The sequence below is a fragment of the Paramisgurnus dabryanus genome, chromosome 12 (genome assembly GCF_030506205.2).
Source record: "Paramisgurnus dabryanus chromosome 12, PD_genome_1.1, whole genome shotgun sequence".
Taxonomy (NCBI): domain Eukaryota; kingdom Metazoa; phylum Chordata; class Actinopteri; order Cypriniformes; family Cobitidae; genus Paramisgurnus; species Paramisgurnus dabryanus.
Window position 1 is genome coordinate 34,960,203 of NC_133348.1, and position 17,494 is coordinate 34,977,696.

Here is a 17,494-nt window from a genome sequence, read left to right on the forward strand (position 1 = left end):
TGTTTGTTTAGCGAATTTACATATTATTATTATTATTATTATTAAATCGTGTTAAATGTATTGCTTAATTAATAATAAATAGTCAAAAGAACATAGCATATAATAAAAATTTCCTCCACTGCCTATTGAATGCGGTACACCCAGTCCAGTAGGAGGCGCTAATGACCCTTCAGTTGCCAACCGCCACTCAGGCCAAAAGCGCAGAAGATGACCGGGAAAATCTGACAGGACTGAGCATAGATATGTATATAAAGGCTAGATGGCTCGTCCGCGCTGATGGCCAATTGAGTGGAACGTCCGCATTTTGGCGGCCATCTTAGGACAGGGCGCTCGCTCACTCGTAGCATTGAGTTTTAATGATGCAGGTACTTTTAAATGACCATAACTTGCTTAATTTTTTACCGATTTTCAAACGGATTGGTTTGTTATAAACGTCAAAGATGTACCTATGACACTGAATACGTATACTAAAATAAATAAAAAATTCATGAAACATGTTAAAGCATCCATAATTATAGCCACGTTAATAACGTTTGTAAAAAACCAAACCGTTTGTAAATCCGTCAAGAATTCAGCAAGTTACGAGCATTTTAGTTGGCGTATGTCACTCACCTTCCGTCCACAGCAGCAGGGAGCAGCACTATGGCAGCACTGACCTAAGATGGCCGCCAAGTGACGACACAGCTGACTCCGCCTTGAGCCATCTAGCCTTTATATACATATCTATGGGACTGAGGACTGAGAGAAGAGTATAACAGTACAGCGGGGTTTTAGAAGTAAGTTCAAAATATTTAATATATTTTGCATAAGTTTCTTGCTGTCTAGTTTGTTACAGCCTAATTAGTCATTACTGTTAGGGGAGGTTTGCAAGTTTTTGTCGTAGTAATCGTGTAGCTTGCAGTTTACTATGGTTTGATGCTTAATTTTTCATGGGTGTTTTTGTAAGTAACGTTATGTTTTAATTTAATGTTATTGCACAATGCACAAAACTGTTCAGAATCTTTCCGTTTATATTATTCTGGTTAACCTTATGAAGCATTTACTTAAAGGAACAGTGATTAATAAGGCACTTATTTATGCAGTTAATTCATAATTTACAAAATACGATTTGTTTAAAAAAGGCAATACATTTATAATGCCTAACAGTCACTTGAGAAATTATTCTAGAAAAATAACGTGTACAGACATTTTCACAGACATTGTAATGTAACTGTTACATCTGCATGTAAATTATACAGATAAAAGCAGCTTTCTGGCAACAGGTGGTGTGCTTTATTAATATATTTAAAATGTTCATATCTAATGCATTTTGACATCCCTTATATTTATCTTTATGTAAGAGTTATACTTTTATTTTAGTGAGAGGGTTATGTTTGTGTTTAAGCAGACATTGCAAGCAGGCCAAGCACTTATAGCTTGACATGGCTGGAGTCAATACTACCTCACCAAAATTACAACTAATGTTTGGCTTAATCCTTGCCTAATTGCAGTGTTTTTCCCTTTTATTATTTCTCTTTTTGTAGGCCCATCAGAGTGATTTTCTGAGTTCTTTCACATGCTGTATGGTAAGAGTGAATTTCTGCCAGTTGATATCGGTGACAGGTGTTAATTATTAAGTTTATCTTTGTATTTTTTATTAAAGGTCAGCGAATGGATGGATTATCCAGTCATGGTACATAATGAAAGGTAAATGGCAAGTAATTAAGTAATGTACTAAATGTATAAACTGTAGTGTATTCAGTAGCTACTAATCACCCCAGATAGCAATTTTGTTCCGGCCCAGCTCCGGCCCACACAACCAGTTTTTCCTCGGCCCACATACAACAAAGAATGACGGCCCTACAGTGGCCCAGTTCTGAATTACGGACAAAGGCCACACATGGGCCACAACTGGCCCATGTCTCTGACAGATAATAGCCCATAATTGGCCCAAACCTGGGCCAGAACAGGTTCTAACATCGGTACCAGTTCTCAGCCATAGGTCAACCATATTAAAACCAGCATTTAACCAGAACTTCCAAAACTGAGCCATAACTCAGCCTAATCTTGCCCAAATTATATTAATAAATAAATCACACGAAAAATTACTTTCAAATTGATTGCCTTTTTATTAATCAATAGCACACAAGTCAATAACACTACAACATTGTATGTGTTAAAACTCTTCTAGTATAAACTGCCAGCAATAAACAAAAATACTAGTTTGTTCAAATACATTATTGGCATGAATCTACCAACAACTTAAATTACAAAGCAATTTCATCCTTAGTAAACAAACAAATGTTTAGAACAAACTGATAATAAAAAAAACCTTTGTGACAGTTACATTTGTGTGTCAAACGTAGCTTGCCCAAATTGCCAGCTATACACAAATACAGAAGTTCATTGAAATTAATATATAAGCATGAATAGAAATTTAAATGAATTACCATGGGTAAATACAAGTTTAAACCAAACTGAACTTAAAAGTTAGTTAATTAGAAACTTCATGTGTATGTGAAACCAACTCTACAGCCAGCCAGCCAGCAAAGATACAAGGTCCAGTTAAAGTATTAGCATGAATCTAACTTAGGTAATTTAAAATAAAACGAAAAATTAAAACAATACAATTCATAAAAATGAAACAAACAATCAAACACTACTAATAATCTATGTGTATGAGAAAGTGTTCCTATTCAGGATTGTCCTCAACAAGAAGTACTGCTTTCCAGCCTATCTTTTCTTCTCAGCTCCTCTTTCCATAGATGTAAACATTACAGCAGCCCACTAAAAGAAAACAGATGCAAATCAATAATTGTTATGAAGCAAAAGCCATATAATAAAGTAATTAAAAGCATAATGGTATACTTTAAAACAAACAGTTAGATAAACAATTAGAAGATGAACCTTTTAGGATGAACAGCTTCTGTTTTCTTCCTCAAGTTGCTTTGGATGAAAATGTCTGCGTTGAATGTCTAAATAAAATGAAACATAGCTTAGACCTTAAAGAGGTACTTTTCATTTAGATACAAAGCAAATGAGATATGTTCTAAGCATGTATTTAAAATATATTATATTAGGAATATCCCCATTATTATTTACCAAGAAAATTAAGTCAAATCAATATAAATGAAAGAGAGAAGAACCATATACTGCACGTCTAAGGTCTTCACAATTGTTGTCATACTTTATCCACCTATGACAAATTCAGCTTTGCAGATATAATTCTAAAGATTTGTCAAGTATTGATTTTGGAAGCAATTAAATTAACATTAAATTAAATGGTGGCCCTGATGTACTGTCACTAACCTGAATGTCACCTCCTCCTGTCCTGTCAGCATCCTTGTCCCACCTCTTTACCTGAAGCAAACACAGCACATGATTAACAGAAAATAATTTCACAGTATTCTATATGTAAGGGATAATCCACGGCCAGCCATGCATTAAAGGGTTTTAATGCACGACGTAGAGGCGAAGAACCACCCGACGCGTAGCGGAGGGTGGTTGCCTCTGCGAAGTGCATTAAAACCCTTTAATGCATGGCTAGCCGTGGATTATCCCACTTATACCTTGGTTATTTGCCAAGTTAAAGCTGTAATTAATGTTTACAGTGTAATTTTAACCGACAGGTAAAAAATGACGGTCATCTTCTTAAGTTAAGGCTCGCACTCCGTCCGCTTTAAATAAAGTAGTGCCATTGTATTGCATTTATTTAAATGAATTATCATATTTATTTAAACTCATTAAATAATTTATGAATGACAGCCAACACTGACAGTGACAAGGCAATCTTTATTTGAACTAATCATTTATTTAAATGAATTATGTAAAGTGTGAAATAAAACCGACGTCTCTAACCACGATTACTATATAAGGACACATTACATTTATTGAAATGGATTAAATTAAATGAAAACAAAAATCAAACAGTTGGAAATCTCTCTCTCGCTCTCTCTGCAAGTGTAACTGTGTTACTATGGTTACCAATGTTTATAGTAGTGGATTAATTTCTAACTTTAATCAAACTGACTGGAACTACCTGTGCGTTAAACGGTTTTAATGCACACCTTCCAGCCAATCAGAATCGAGTATTTAAACAGACCATGGTATAAATTCAAAATATTTGTATTTTTACCAATTTCCTTTGTATTCAACAATGCAATTCGTGTAACTAAAGTAATGTTAGGCTATGGTCAGTTCTTACTCACCTAATGAATGAAACCACTGTCCAGCCCTCTGTATTTATCAGCTTTCACTGAAATCACAATGTGACTATTTAGCCATATAGAGCAATCTTTTGATATATAAACACAAAGATGCAAACATGAGCCTCAATATTTAATTTACCTTAATGTGTCTATTGGAATATACACCCCATCATCCTTCTCTTGTCCCACTCCATAGTCTTCATGTCTTGATGAACACAGACACACTTTCATCAAAAAAGGAAATTAAACGTTACAGAAATACGTTTTTTAAATATGTTTTTTATATAAATGTTCTAACATCAGGAAGACCAGATAACCAAATTCGATTACTTCATTATAATATGATCACAGTTATTCTTAACCTGATGGAAAACAGCTAATTTAATATCAATATAACGTTAATTGTCACACATTACGTTATACACGAATCACGTAAACGTTTGCATCCCTTTATACGTTTGTAAGACATTTAAACAAAAACATTTTTATGATTGGAAAAGTTTAAATATTTAAGTTCAGGTACTTACTATCTTTCATCCTGCTGCCTTTGAAATCTGTGTGTCCGTTATGATTGATTGACGCGGTGTAACTGCTACTCCGACGGTAACCCCGCCTATTGGTTAATTTGATTGGCCGCCGCTCGGCTTCCGTTAACAGGAAAGCTCGTCTTCTGTTATGTGATTGGCCAGTGGCACTCGCCTTTTTTGATTTGATTGGCCATCTCAATCATTTTTGACAAGGTGTTCAACGTAATGCTGAGTTGCAGGAACTAGAAAAAGATGACGTTAAAATACCGCGAGAGTGATTTGAAATCAGAATGCTGTCCATGATCTTTCGAGTCGCTCTCGCAGTACTTTGATGTCATCCGCGTGTAGGTTCTTGTTGCACTTCATAAATAAACTGCGCATCCTTAACGTAACGCGAAGGTTAACAATACATTTGGTTTATTTCTGCAGTATCTAACATTTGATTGTACACAATGATAGTTTTACTTAGTCATTGAAGTCAGAAATCTTCAGCACAGTAACGTTTATTTCTGCAGTATCTAACATCTGATTGTACACAATGATAGTTTAGTCATTGAAGTCAGAAATCTTCAGCAGGAATAAACTCCTGCTACAATGAAAATCGCGCAAAAGCAAGTTTAAATAGAAACGATCCATGGTGCTTCTCAAAGCAATGTTATAGAAACTTTTAAATTCAGAAAGAAAAACTTTTGGAAGTTCAGGGTCATTTGAACAAAATAATCTTGACCCATGATCTGAAGGCAAGTTTATGTGATTGAAATGTAGACAAACATTATTGTCCAAATATATTAGTTTCTTTTAATACAAAACTAACATTTTACTTAATAAAGGTTAAATAAACATTAAGATTAAGATAGCCTGAAAATCCTTCAATTTAATTATTTATTATAAATCAGTATTTTAAATGTGGCTTACAATCACTAGACTGATCTGGGCCAGAATCACTACACTGATCTGGGCCACATACCTCCCAATCACAACTGGCCCAAATATTATCTGCCATCATGGATCCAGTGCCATCATTGCCACACCCGGCCCATACTTGGCTGACATGTTGCATGCCGTTGCCGGCGGCACGCCAGCAGTGCCATCATGAGGCCACATTCGGGCCGAGTCCGTCTGCTATCTGGGACATTACCTCTATCACTCTCTCTAAAAGACTGAGTTAGAAGAAGCTGAGCGACTCTTCATAGTGAAGATGTTATGGTAATGTAAATCTTACGTTTTTATATTGCAGTTATATATAATATATCAGAGACAGCACGTCATTTTAACCCTGTTTTATGGTAAATGGGGTTTTGCACCCTAAAGGCGCTTTTCCATTGCATAGTACCCTACAGGTAAGGTCGAGTCAGCTCACTTTACATTGGCTTGGTTAGCTTTTCCATTGAGGGAGGGATTATAGGGGTGTCAAATGTATATAGCACGACATTCGTTGCTCGACTTATCGAGGCTGTTTTTTAAGATGGCTCCTGTCTGTATGTACTGTCTTTATAATGGATCTTCTTATTAGGGCTGTCACTTTTGAGAAAAATCAAGCACCCATATCCCGCGCTTGAGCGTGTTTCTGAAAAGTAATCGTCACTGAAAACAAGCACACATACATAGCCTATGTATGCGCGCGTGCATATACATTAACCCTGCGCGTGCTGTTTGCTTGACCGTTTTTAATGATAGAGAGCACAAACCATTGATATTTGAGAAATAAAACTTACCGCTGAGTTAAGCAGATCTTACTTCGCTCTGTCGTCTATGTGACATGCGACAGTCAGCACGTGATCATTTTAAATCAGTTTACAAGACAAATGCTGTTGGTTGATTAATATAAAGTTTACATCAGGGCTTTGAACCTGAATTTTTTCCCAATTGGTTCGTTCCGAACAGAAACAGTATTTTAACGTTTCCGGTTTTTGGTTCAACCCTAAAGTTGACGTTCCTGAACCGGTTAGAACAAAAAATAAAGTTCCCGGACCGGTTAATAACGTTCCATGTCAGCTGTGGGACATAAAAATAAGTAGGCTGATCATTAGGACATTAAAATTAAGAAAAATTATGTAGACTAATAAGTTAAGTCTCTATCTTGTCATCGAACATTAAAAAGGCTAAATTATGTAAGCGACATAACTGACATGCCTACATTTGTTGAGTGCACTTAAACGCACACACACAGACGGAGAACGAATTCCAAACGGCGCTTCGGGAAGAAGATGCTGCATAAACAGTCGCTCCACATAAAGTGAAAATGATGATGTTTTTCAGTGCTTTATTCGCCAAATGTATTTTATACATCAAGAGTTCTGTCTTTGAAGGGCATAGGGATAATCATGTTTGATTGGAGTTAGGGCTGTCACTTTTGAGAGAGATCAAATTCGAACGGATATCGAATATCATGCAATATATTCGCTTATCTAGGTGCCCCCCCCCCGCGTGCATCAAAAAAAAAAACCACTATAAGGGAGATTCAATCACAAATTTATTAACAGTGACAGTCATAAACAGGACTGTCTGAATTATTTATTTTACTTTTGAAACAGCAGGTTATAAACTTATGATGAATAACAACTTATATGAAAAAAAAACTATTCAGAACAGGTACAGACAATAACTTAAACTGCAGCAGGAAGCCCAAACGGAATTCACGCCGCAGATTTCAATGGAAAACTCAGTGGATTTAATGCGCGTCATTGACAAGCAAACATATCCCGCGCTTGAGCGTGTTTGTGAGAAGTAATATCTTTGACAACAAGCACACATACATAGCCTATCCCACACGTTTGTGAGCCGTCATTGACAAGTACATTAACCCTACGCGTGCTGTTTGCTTGACCGGTTTTAATGATAGAGTGCACAAACCCTTTGATACTTGAGAAAAAAATTACTTACCGCTAAGTTAAGCAGATCTCACTTGACTCTGTTGTCTATGTGACGCGCGACAGTCAGCACATGATCATTTCAAATCCGGTTACAATGCTGTTGTTGTTCAATATAGTTTACATTGCGTTGTAAAAATGATGAAATTATCTTCATACATGCTAATTTCATAATGTGAACCTATTAGCACAAGCTTTTTATTCTGCTATAATATTTAATATTAACAATAATATGTCATTTTATATACAAACTATAATTCTATCTTGACATGCACATTAGGTTCATGTTGGTCCAATTTGATTCCCTCTCTTGCACACAGTTGCCGTCGTCGGTCTCACTCTCAGCCTCCTTCCTATTACGAGGTGTTACTTAAAAAAATGCGCTACACATGGTATTTTAAAAACCGGATGGTTTATTTATAGTTCGAATACGGATATTTCACGTCATGTTCAAATGCATATTCGAATATCGAATAAAAAGTCACAGCCTTAATTGGAGTTGGGCCGGACACATTCAAATACATGTGCGTCTGTGTGTACAGAATTTTTTTTATTTTAGCGCCTTTTTGCGGTTAAATTGTTTAAAATCACTTAAGTGTTAACATTTGCAAGCCTTTGAAAACACGTGCAAATGATCAACTTTCACCCTATTTAAATTTGCATATTATTCCGCAAATCGCATGCGAGCCGAACTGTGGGTTGTGATCTGTACAGATCACTGACCAACTGCGATCCGTTACACCACTAATTAGTATTAAAAAAAAACAAACAAACATCTTGAGATACTTGGTAGCTTACAATATTTACTAGGGCTGGGTATTGTTTCAAATCTTTCGATCCGGTGCCAGTTTCGATACCTCCGTTTCGATACCGTTTCCTAACGGTACTTTTTCCCGATACCATATGATTAAAAATCCATTGAAACCTTAACAAAAATGCAATAAACACACAACTTTTATTAATTATTATTAATAAAACTGGTTGTGCGTTTTGGATATGGGGTGCGCCAGCATACACACTTATCAGTTTTTTTTATGAAAATAAGGACAAAAATAAAGAATTTAAGAATATAATTAACACTGCTTTATTTTATGAAATGTCAAATGGTCTTTAGCTTGGACTAGAAGTATTTAAATAAGTGGGTTCATTATATCTGCAACTTTGACAAAAAGTTACAATATTTAAATGGGTGACTTGAGTTTTACTGGGAAGATTTGTATGCATGTGTGTTTTTTGTAAACAATTCCATTTAATCAAAATATTAAATACATTTGGGATTTAATGATTTAAAATGATTAGAAAATGCGTTCAATGTCATTTCATTCAAGTGAAATTAGCAAACCAGTTAAATTTAGTTTGTTTTAAACAACGAGCCAGGCTTTGTAAGCAGTGTTGGGCTGCGAGTGTGCATTAAGTTTAAACCATAGACTGTAAAAAATAGGTTTAAACGCATCGTCCATTTTGGGAGATGAGGGCATGAAGGCTTTGCGATGCGGAGAGACAGGCGCGAGTATTTCATAAGGATTGAGAGACCGAAGCTGCGCGTGTGGGTCAAGTTTAAACACCTTGTCGAGAGACTGTTGTGCTTTAAATTGAAACCCCTCTTCACTTTAGGAGAAGCGCCGTTTTGGTTGACGTGCCTTTCACGGAGACAACACGGCCATACTTGCGCTAACTCTAAGACAAATGTCACAAAGACTTTCTGTATATTTCTCATATTGCATCCTTTCTACACTTGTGTTGTTGAGTGACTGCGAGAATTTTCAGAAATCCTCTCCGTCACGTGGTGATGGACAGCCAATCACCAGCGCTTTAGATCCTTACATGCAATTACAGGCTCACACAGACACAGCCGCTTGGCTTTTTGGAAGCGACATTTGGCACAGAAAGATAAATAATTTTTCGATACTTCAAGTATCGGAGTTTTTCGTTCGATACCATAAAAGAATCGACGTTCGGTACCCAGCCCTAATATTTACCTCTTATGATTGAGCATTAGAGACTTGGGCTTGAGTAGGCTACCTGCTGGTGGCAAGCTTCTCATTTCTCTGAGTCAACGATGACCGGAAGTGACCTTCACAGAGTCAAATTGCACAGAAATCTTGTCAAAGAACTGAAAAATGAACGTTATTTACCGGTTACCATTATTTTCAATTAACGGTTTTGTTCTGGAACATATATTTTTGGAAAGTTTCTGGTTTCATTTCTGGTCCTTGCAAAACGTCAAAAGTTTCTGGTTTTCGTTTTTGTTCCTTGAACCGGTTCAACGCCTTGGTTTACATTGCGTTGTAAAAAAGATGATGAAATTCTTCATACAGGCTAATTTCACAACAAAAATGTATTAAAGGGACATTCCACTTTTTTTTGAAAATATGCTCATTTTCCAGCTCCCCTAGAGTTAAATATTTGATTCAATCCAATCCATTGAATCTGATTAGACCATTAGCATTGTGCTAAAAAATAACCAAAGAGTTTCAATATTTTTCATATTTAAAACTTGACTCTTCTGTAATTAAATTGTGTTCTAAGACCGACGGAAATTAAAAGTTGTTATTTTCTACGCAGATATGGTTAGACCTACTCTCATTCTGGCATAATAATCAGTGACTTTGCCGATGTAACATGGCTGCAGCAGGCGTAGTGATATTACGCACTGCCCGAAAATAGTCCCCTGCCTTTGAAAGTAACGAAGGGGACTATTTTCGGGCAGTGTGTAATATCACTACACCTGCTGCAGCCATGTTACATCAGCAAAGTCACTGATTATTATGCCAGTTTGAGAGTATATTTTCTTGGTAAGAATCAAATGTTTAACTCAGGGGAGCTGAAAAATTTGCATATTTTCAAAAATAGTGGAATGTCCCTTTAACACAAGCTTTTTATTCTGCTATAACACTATAAACAATGATATATGTAATTTTATATACAAACTATAATTCTATCTATCTGGTTCGTGTTGGTCCAATTTAATTCAGAGCACTTGTTTGGTTTGGTGTTTTCATTTTCATTGTAAGCCTTTAAAAAGTAATTATTTTAGATGCAATTTTGTAATATTTACGGCTTAAATTCTCTTATATATTTTTTTAAATATTTAAAATCATTCCGCAGAATTATCCAAAAAAGTCTGCAGAAGCCGGAGCCACGTCTTCCCTCTCTTGCGCACAGTTGCCGTCGGTCTCCCTATTACGAGGTGTTAAACTGTAAAAAATGCGCTACACATGGCATTTTGAAAACCGGATGGTTTATTTATAGTGGATATTTCACGTCATGTTTGAATGCATATTCAAACATCGAATAAAATGTAACAGCCCTACTTCTTATTATACTGTTTGTACACTTACAAAGTTCCACTTGGGGTTAGTGCCTTGCTCAAGGGCACAACGGTGGTGATGACCAGGATTCAAATCACAAATTCTAGGCTAGCATACTGCTGTGCTACCACCACCCCTTTCAGCTTAGTGCCTGCTTTCAAACCACACCCATGGAGATATCTGCCAACAAATTGACAATCATTCATGGGGCTACAGATGCATTCAAGAATTTTCGATGAGAGGTGGTGGAGGGTGGTGTTTGGCACTATGACCCTATCTCGCCTGCAAATTAAATTGGTGCAAAACTGTGAGTAGTAATAGGCAAGTAAGTGTGGCCTTACTTGCCTATTCACATACTTTGTCACTTAATTTTACTGACTTGCACTAGAAGAAACGGCAATAAAGATTTTTTTATCTTTGTGATAAGTTTATCCACCAGTGTTTTGTCTATTTTTTACCTAAAACTTTTTCTTTAAAATGTACCTTCTCAGATGCAGTTATGTCAAAGCACTCGTTTCGGCTGGACAGATTGGAACAGACCTGAATGGGAAGATGGCAGAGCTAAGACTGGCAATGTCCAGGAAAAATGTTAACTAAAAATGAGTGTTTTCCCCCAGCGAGTGAGTTTGGGAATGTTTTAAATGTGCCTAGAAGTTTGAAAATGTAATACTGAGGGAAAAAAGTGAGCGCTTTGAAAAGGCTTTAAAAAGAAAAAAAAGTCTGATGTTGATGTTAAATGAAGTTAAAGTTTTTACTTGAAAAGTTTGTACTTGTTTGTACTTGTAAAGTCTGTGCTGAAAAAAATGCAGTAAAGTTTGTATTTGAAAAGACTTGGAATTGTGTGTTTTGTAGAATGAGTACAAATATATGTGCAGGCTGTATAAAAAACATAGTTGTGCCACTAATATAAGTGAAAGTACATGGTGTCATCATATTAGAAGCATATTTGTATCCCTAATATAAGTGAAAGTAGGTAGGTACACCAGTTTACCAGGTAGGTAAAACATAATTCAGATGCCAATTTACAATCCAATTAAAATATTAAAGAATAAAAAGAAAAACCATTGCATACCTGGTAAGAATGAAGATCTGTTTACAGATTCCTCAAAGTAAAATTAAATACATGATGCTATATCAAAGATACAGCATCATGGGGGTGCATTTCTAGATATTGAAAGTCCCGCCTAAATCTTCTACACATCTCCTTAAATAGCCAGAGAACAAAGCATATAGGAATTTGGTACTGATTGGTTGTTGTAAAAACTAAGGGCTGTCCTTAATCTGTATACAGTGGGTGATTGGTTTATGCTTAGAATGGGCGGTGTCTATCAACATTGAATGAAGTTTCACATATACTTTAACATTGAATTCTGTTGTTATATGAGTGAGACCATTGTAACCACTTGCAATGAGGCATTCCAATAGAAAACAAATAAGATACAGATTTTAGATTCTTTGTGCATGTAGCATGTCATATACAGTTTGCTTTGAGAGAAAAGAATACAAATGTATGACACCCTAAAGGTGTGTCTTTGAAACCCAAATGTGTCTCAGTGGGAAGTCCACCGTGAATCGTAGAGAGTTGCCTTCCCGGGCACTCACTTTGCCCCCATGCAGTGTCCTTTGGGGAGGTGCTATATTTATTCAGGAAATTATCTTACACCCAGACATGGATTAGACTAGTCCTAGACTAAAATAAATATAAGAGCTGTCCAAACTGAAAACATGACATATCTTAAAATACACCAGTGCCCATAGTTTGGCCTCAAAATGCACACAAGTAATGTTTTTAGCAAGGCATGTTTGTTTAAACTAATTATATTTCTTAATTAAACTAAGGTCTAGTCCTGGCTTAAGCTTATGGAAACCACCCGGGGCCGGAGTGGGACTCATTTTCAGCCCTGGAGTTTCATGACTTAGACCAGCCCACTTTAGTTCATGACTAACTATATTAAAATAATACAGTTAAATCCTCAGTAGCCTATACATAAGTGTGCAATAGTGAACTGTTTTCTGCATCCTTGCAATTCATTGTATTTTTTTAAATAGATAATTTCCAAATTAATGCAAATACAGTAAACAATTATGATTTTTGCTCTAATCTTGCAGCGCTAAGATAAGGTATTTTTATATTATTCAATTAAACATATTCAAAAGCTACTAAAAGGGAACAAATGTGTTTGTGTTTTCCCCTATATTTCTATTTTAAAAAAAATGGTGGGTCTTGAGATTACCTGTTGGGTTGAAAAAGTTTAGAAACTCCTGATATACAATACACAAGCAAGATTTATCAAGTATGCAGAGGAACAGGAGGAAAAATAAAAAAATCCTTATCTTAATTTTTAGTACTTGGATCATGTACATTGCCAAATACCTTGTGTCGTAAAAGAACAAATATTGAATGGACTTGTTTTACTTAAGAAAACATTATATTCATATGAAACGTTTTAAATAAACTGATGAGTTTTGCATCATGAATGAATAATATGAATAATATAAATAACAGACGATGAATAATATAACTATTCATAGATCATTCATTATTTGTCTCATTTTTATTTAAGTGGCCGTTCGTATCAGGTCGCGCATCTAGACGCGCGGCAAATGCCCTCAAATACAGACGCATCTGAATCTAAACTCGTGTTCACAGGCGAGCGCTTTGAAAAGCAACCCGTGCGTCTTGCGCTAACATTTTTAAAGCCGGCAAATTACGCGAGTGGGGCTGAATAAGTGCTGGCAGCAGCAACCTTCAACCCGGTGGCATGACATCTCACAATTCGGCGCAAATTAAAAAATTGCAATCACACAGAGTTACTACAGAAGGCATGCACGGGCATAGGAGAGAGAGCTCGCGCACAAGCACAACCTGTTTGTGTGGGAAAACACTTCTAATCTTTCATGATAAACTCGAATCAGTCGTCTTCTCTGCCAGTAACATGTGACGTTTACGTGAAAATGCAAGTACAAAACACAGCCAACTTTTAAAGTTGCTCTAAGCGAATAATGTGCGACGTCACTTCCTGTTGATGATTGAACTGTTTTCAAACAGACAGAGCGTAGCTAACTCCTCCCCCTCCCTTCCGTGCTTTCATGAACGCGCCCAACCCCCACCCCCAAATCCTTCTTGTCGTTTATTGGCTGGAATACTTTGTTTTGTTTTGTGCTGCTAGGTTTGGCCATTTGTTGATATTGCCGTTTGTGAAGCCTGGGCTGTCTACAGAGATCGCGTTTTTTTACAGTTTGATCAGCGGACAGGCAGCAAGCAGATAGTGAGGAGATGTTTCCGGTATGTAACAAAAAATGTTTTATGGTCTAAAACGCTTCAATTCGCTTAGAGCACCTTTAATTCTTTCATTCAGTGTCATGTTTGAGAGGCTCTGTCTAGGGGTTTCACGCAGAGAAAGAGAGAGAGCGCGCGTGCACAAGAGAGGCACCACCGAGCGCGCACAACAATAAATGAAGCCGTTTTAAATGAAAATAAAAATGTAACGTTAAATGTTGCGGCCATTGTTGATTTTGTGGCGCACACAAACAAATCAATGTATGGATAACACTGCCAGGAGCAGAAGCCGCCATTACGCGAAATGAATGTAAATAGCGACGCGTCGACGCATTTTACGCATGTCGACGTATTTTCATAGTCGACGTAATCGATGACGTCGACGCGTCGTTGCAGCACTAGTTTTGTCTCTTCCTCAAATCTAAAAGTTCACATGAGGTCACACAGTGGTGAAAAGCCTTTCTACTGCACTGAATGTGGAAAATACTTCAGCACCAAACAAAGTCTTGATTTTCATAAGAGAATTCACACAGGAGAAAAACCATACGAATGTCCTCACTGTGAGAAGAGATTTAGTCAAAAACATTGTTTAAAGACGCACATGATTTTACACACCAATAAGAGACCGCATCACTTTAGGGATTCAAGTTCTTCACAGCAGAAAATTTACTCTAAAGAGAAACTCTATCAATGTTCACACTGTGATAAACGTTTCTGCAATAAACATCAGCTGATAATCCATGAGAGAATTCACACTGGAGAGAAACCTCATCACTGTCATGTTTGTGGGAAGAGTTTCAGTCAACAATCAAACTTAGTAAACCACCAGAGAATTCATACAGGTGAAAAACCTTTTAAATGCTCTCAGTGTGACAAGACGTTTGCTTATTCAGCTTCCTTAAAAGCCCATCAGAGACTTCATACTGGAGAAAAATCTCATCACTGTAATGTTTGTGGGAAATTGTCAAACTTTCAAAAGCATCAGAGAACCTTACAAATGCTCTCAGTGTGACAAGACGTTTGCTCGGTCAGGTCAGTTAAAAGACCATCAGAGAGTTCATACAGGTGAAAAATCTTACAAATGCTCTCAGTGTGACAAGTCGTTCACTTTATCTGGTAACTTAAAAGCCCATCAGAGACTTCATACAGGAGAGAAACCTTACAAATGCTCTGTCTGTGGAGAGAGATTCACTCATTTTGGAAGTCTTCAGCATCATCAGAAGAAACATCCTGAAGAACAAGCGACACTGAAATCATCATAGCGCCTTAAAACTGTTTACACACTAACCATGTAATGGTAAAAATAAAACTTGTTCAAATGTCTTCAGTGTGTGTATCGGTTCTTTTTGAACATTTCCATCTCATTTTAACAAAACCATGATAATATTGATAACCGTGATAACTTTGGTCACTATAATCATGATATGAATTTATATAATCACAAAAGATGAATAAACGAAGGGGATGAGTACCTGGCATTTGAATTTCCAGCGTGATTTCTCTCCAGGCTGCTTAATTTTTTATCCTATCATGGTATAGTGGGGATGACACAAACACTCTTTATCTTTCCACATAGATATTGTAGAGTTAAGTGTCTCTAACTTAACAAATAAACAGAGAGATACAGGTCCAACATGTGCTCTCTAATGCTGCGTTTACACCAACCGCGGTAGAGGGGTGAAGCGCGAGTGATTTCAATGTTAACTCAATGTGAAGACGCGTTGAGGCGCGTCAACAGGTCCCGCGGTGCGAAAGAGGCGTGCGGTGCGGAAGGCGCCAATTGAGCGTTGTGCGCGGTACGCGCGAATGGTGCTTTTTGTGCATTTTGTGGTTCACGCGAATTTGCGGCTGACGCCCGAGTTGAATATTTTAGCTTTGGGGGAATTTCGCGCTGCGTTAACCAATCAGGAACCTGCTTGCTGCTGTGGTGACAGCCCCGCCCGGAGTCACTCATTTAACCAATGCTTGATATTGTCCGTAAGCAGTCACCCGGAGCTACACCACACAAGTTCTAATTTCTATAGAGGAGACGGGAATAAAAAAAACCTCGCTTGAAAGAGTGTCAGTGAGGACATTGGGCAACCTGGTAATTGTAATACATATTTCCCTTTTGAGTCACATGACGTTTATCGACCCGCGTCGTTTATTTTACCCCAATAGTAAGGTTACCAAATACAAACTGGTAACTCTCTTGATAAATGCACAATCAACATCAGTCATATTGCAAACAGACAACCGCATAGCACTTGCCCCTCCCACAAGAAGCGGAGTTTGCCTCTGACGCGCGTCAAATGCTTGCTTTTTCCGCACGTCTACTCTGCTCTACACGCGCGAATGCATCCAAATTGTTTCAGCGGCAAACCACGTGTGGTAGACGCGATTTTGACGCCCGAAACGCGGTTGGTGTAAACTCAGCATTAGCACGACTATTCTGCCAGGTTTTCCACTTCTCCCACCTAACCACAAGGGGGCAACGTCACATCATGTGTCCTATAAAATCTACACAAAAAAACACTACATCCTCCTTTCTAAGATCAGTTGTACTGATACATATAACTCCAGATTAACTAACCCCTCTGTACAGTAAGAGACTATATCCAAGGCTAAGTGTTTACCAATTCAAACTTCTATACTATACCTAAGGCAATATAACCCATTGTCTTTTTCTCAAATATTAATGTAGAACTGTACATCCAATGGTATATTAAGAACAATAAGCTAATGAACATTAACTGAACTCTTAACTAAGAAGGTGGGGTAGACTGCCCGATCCTTCTACTGAGTGTGGGGGTTTATTCTGCCCCGTAGAAATCACTCAGTCTCACCAGGGGTACCTGCTATTTAACCACAAAATCCTTCAAGTACCCCGGAGGTTGTCTCTCTTGCAGGGTAACGTGCCAGAGGCTCAGAACTGCATGGTTCAACTGGGCCCCGCTCTGCATTATCGGATCTCACTGGCTGACCCGTATGCTCTGGCTCTAGGATGGTCTGCGCTGCTGGCGCCACTGGCATAGCACTGACTTCCTGACAGTGAGTACATGACTACTGTAAGATGGCGCCGCCCATGGCTGCCGTAGCCTCTCTGTATGTTGTGGCTTGTGTGTTTTGTTTGTTTTGCACTACCCCTGTGTTTTGCCTGCGTGTCTATACAACGGAGGAACTTAGGGCTGCACGATTCGGAGAAAAAATCTTATTGCGATTTTTCTGATCAAAATTGCAATTCGCGATTTTAAGTGCGATTCAATAGTATATAATAAAAGAGCTACATCCAGGTTTGTTGTGGTGGTTTTAATAGCACCAAAGAAAGATGCTGTACTAC

General features: G+C 37.5%; 2 long non-coding RNA genes and 1 pseudogene across 5 annotated transcripts; 2 read left to right on the plus strand and 1 right to left on the minus strand.

The window, feature by feature from the left end:
* The first annotated feature begins 217 nt into the window (after window positions 1-217).
* On the plus strand, window positions 218-11,725 carry LOC135750182 (uncharacterized). Its single transcript, XR_010532612.2, has 5 exons — window positions 218-776; window positions 1,524-1,565; window positions 1,643-1,686; window positions 5,874-5,920; window positions 11,387-11,725. It is a non-coding gene; the product is annotated as an uncharacterized lncRNA (long non-coding RNA).
* LOC135750185 (uncharacterized) lies at window positions 2,965-5,518 on the minus strand. 4 transcript variants are annotated; one of them, XR_010532618.2, is made up of 4 exons: window positions 4,715-5,518; window positions 4,327-4,411; window positions 4,188-4,234; window positions 2,965-3,339 (listed from the first exon to the last, which is right to left on the minus strand). It is a non-coding gene; the product is annotated as an uncharacterized lncRNA (long non-coding RNA). The 4 variants fall into 4 exon arrangements; XR_010532615.2 differs by having other exon boundaries at window positions 4,188-4,251; XR_010532616.2 differs by having other exon boundaries at window positions 4,327-5,518.
* A 2,823-nt stretch (window positions 11,726-14,548) lies between the features above and the next one.
* LOC141283064 (uncharacterized) lies at window positions 14,549-15,565 on the plus strand (annotated as a pseudogene).
* Window positions 15,566-17,494: the final 1,929 nt, after the last annotated feature.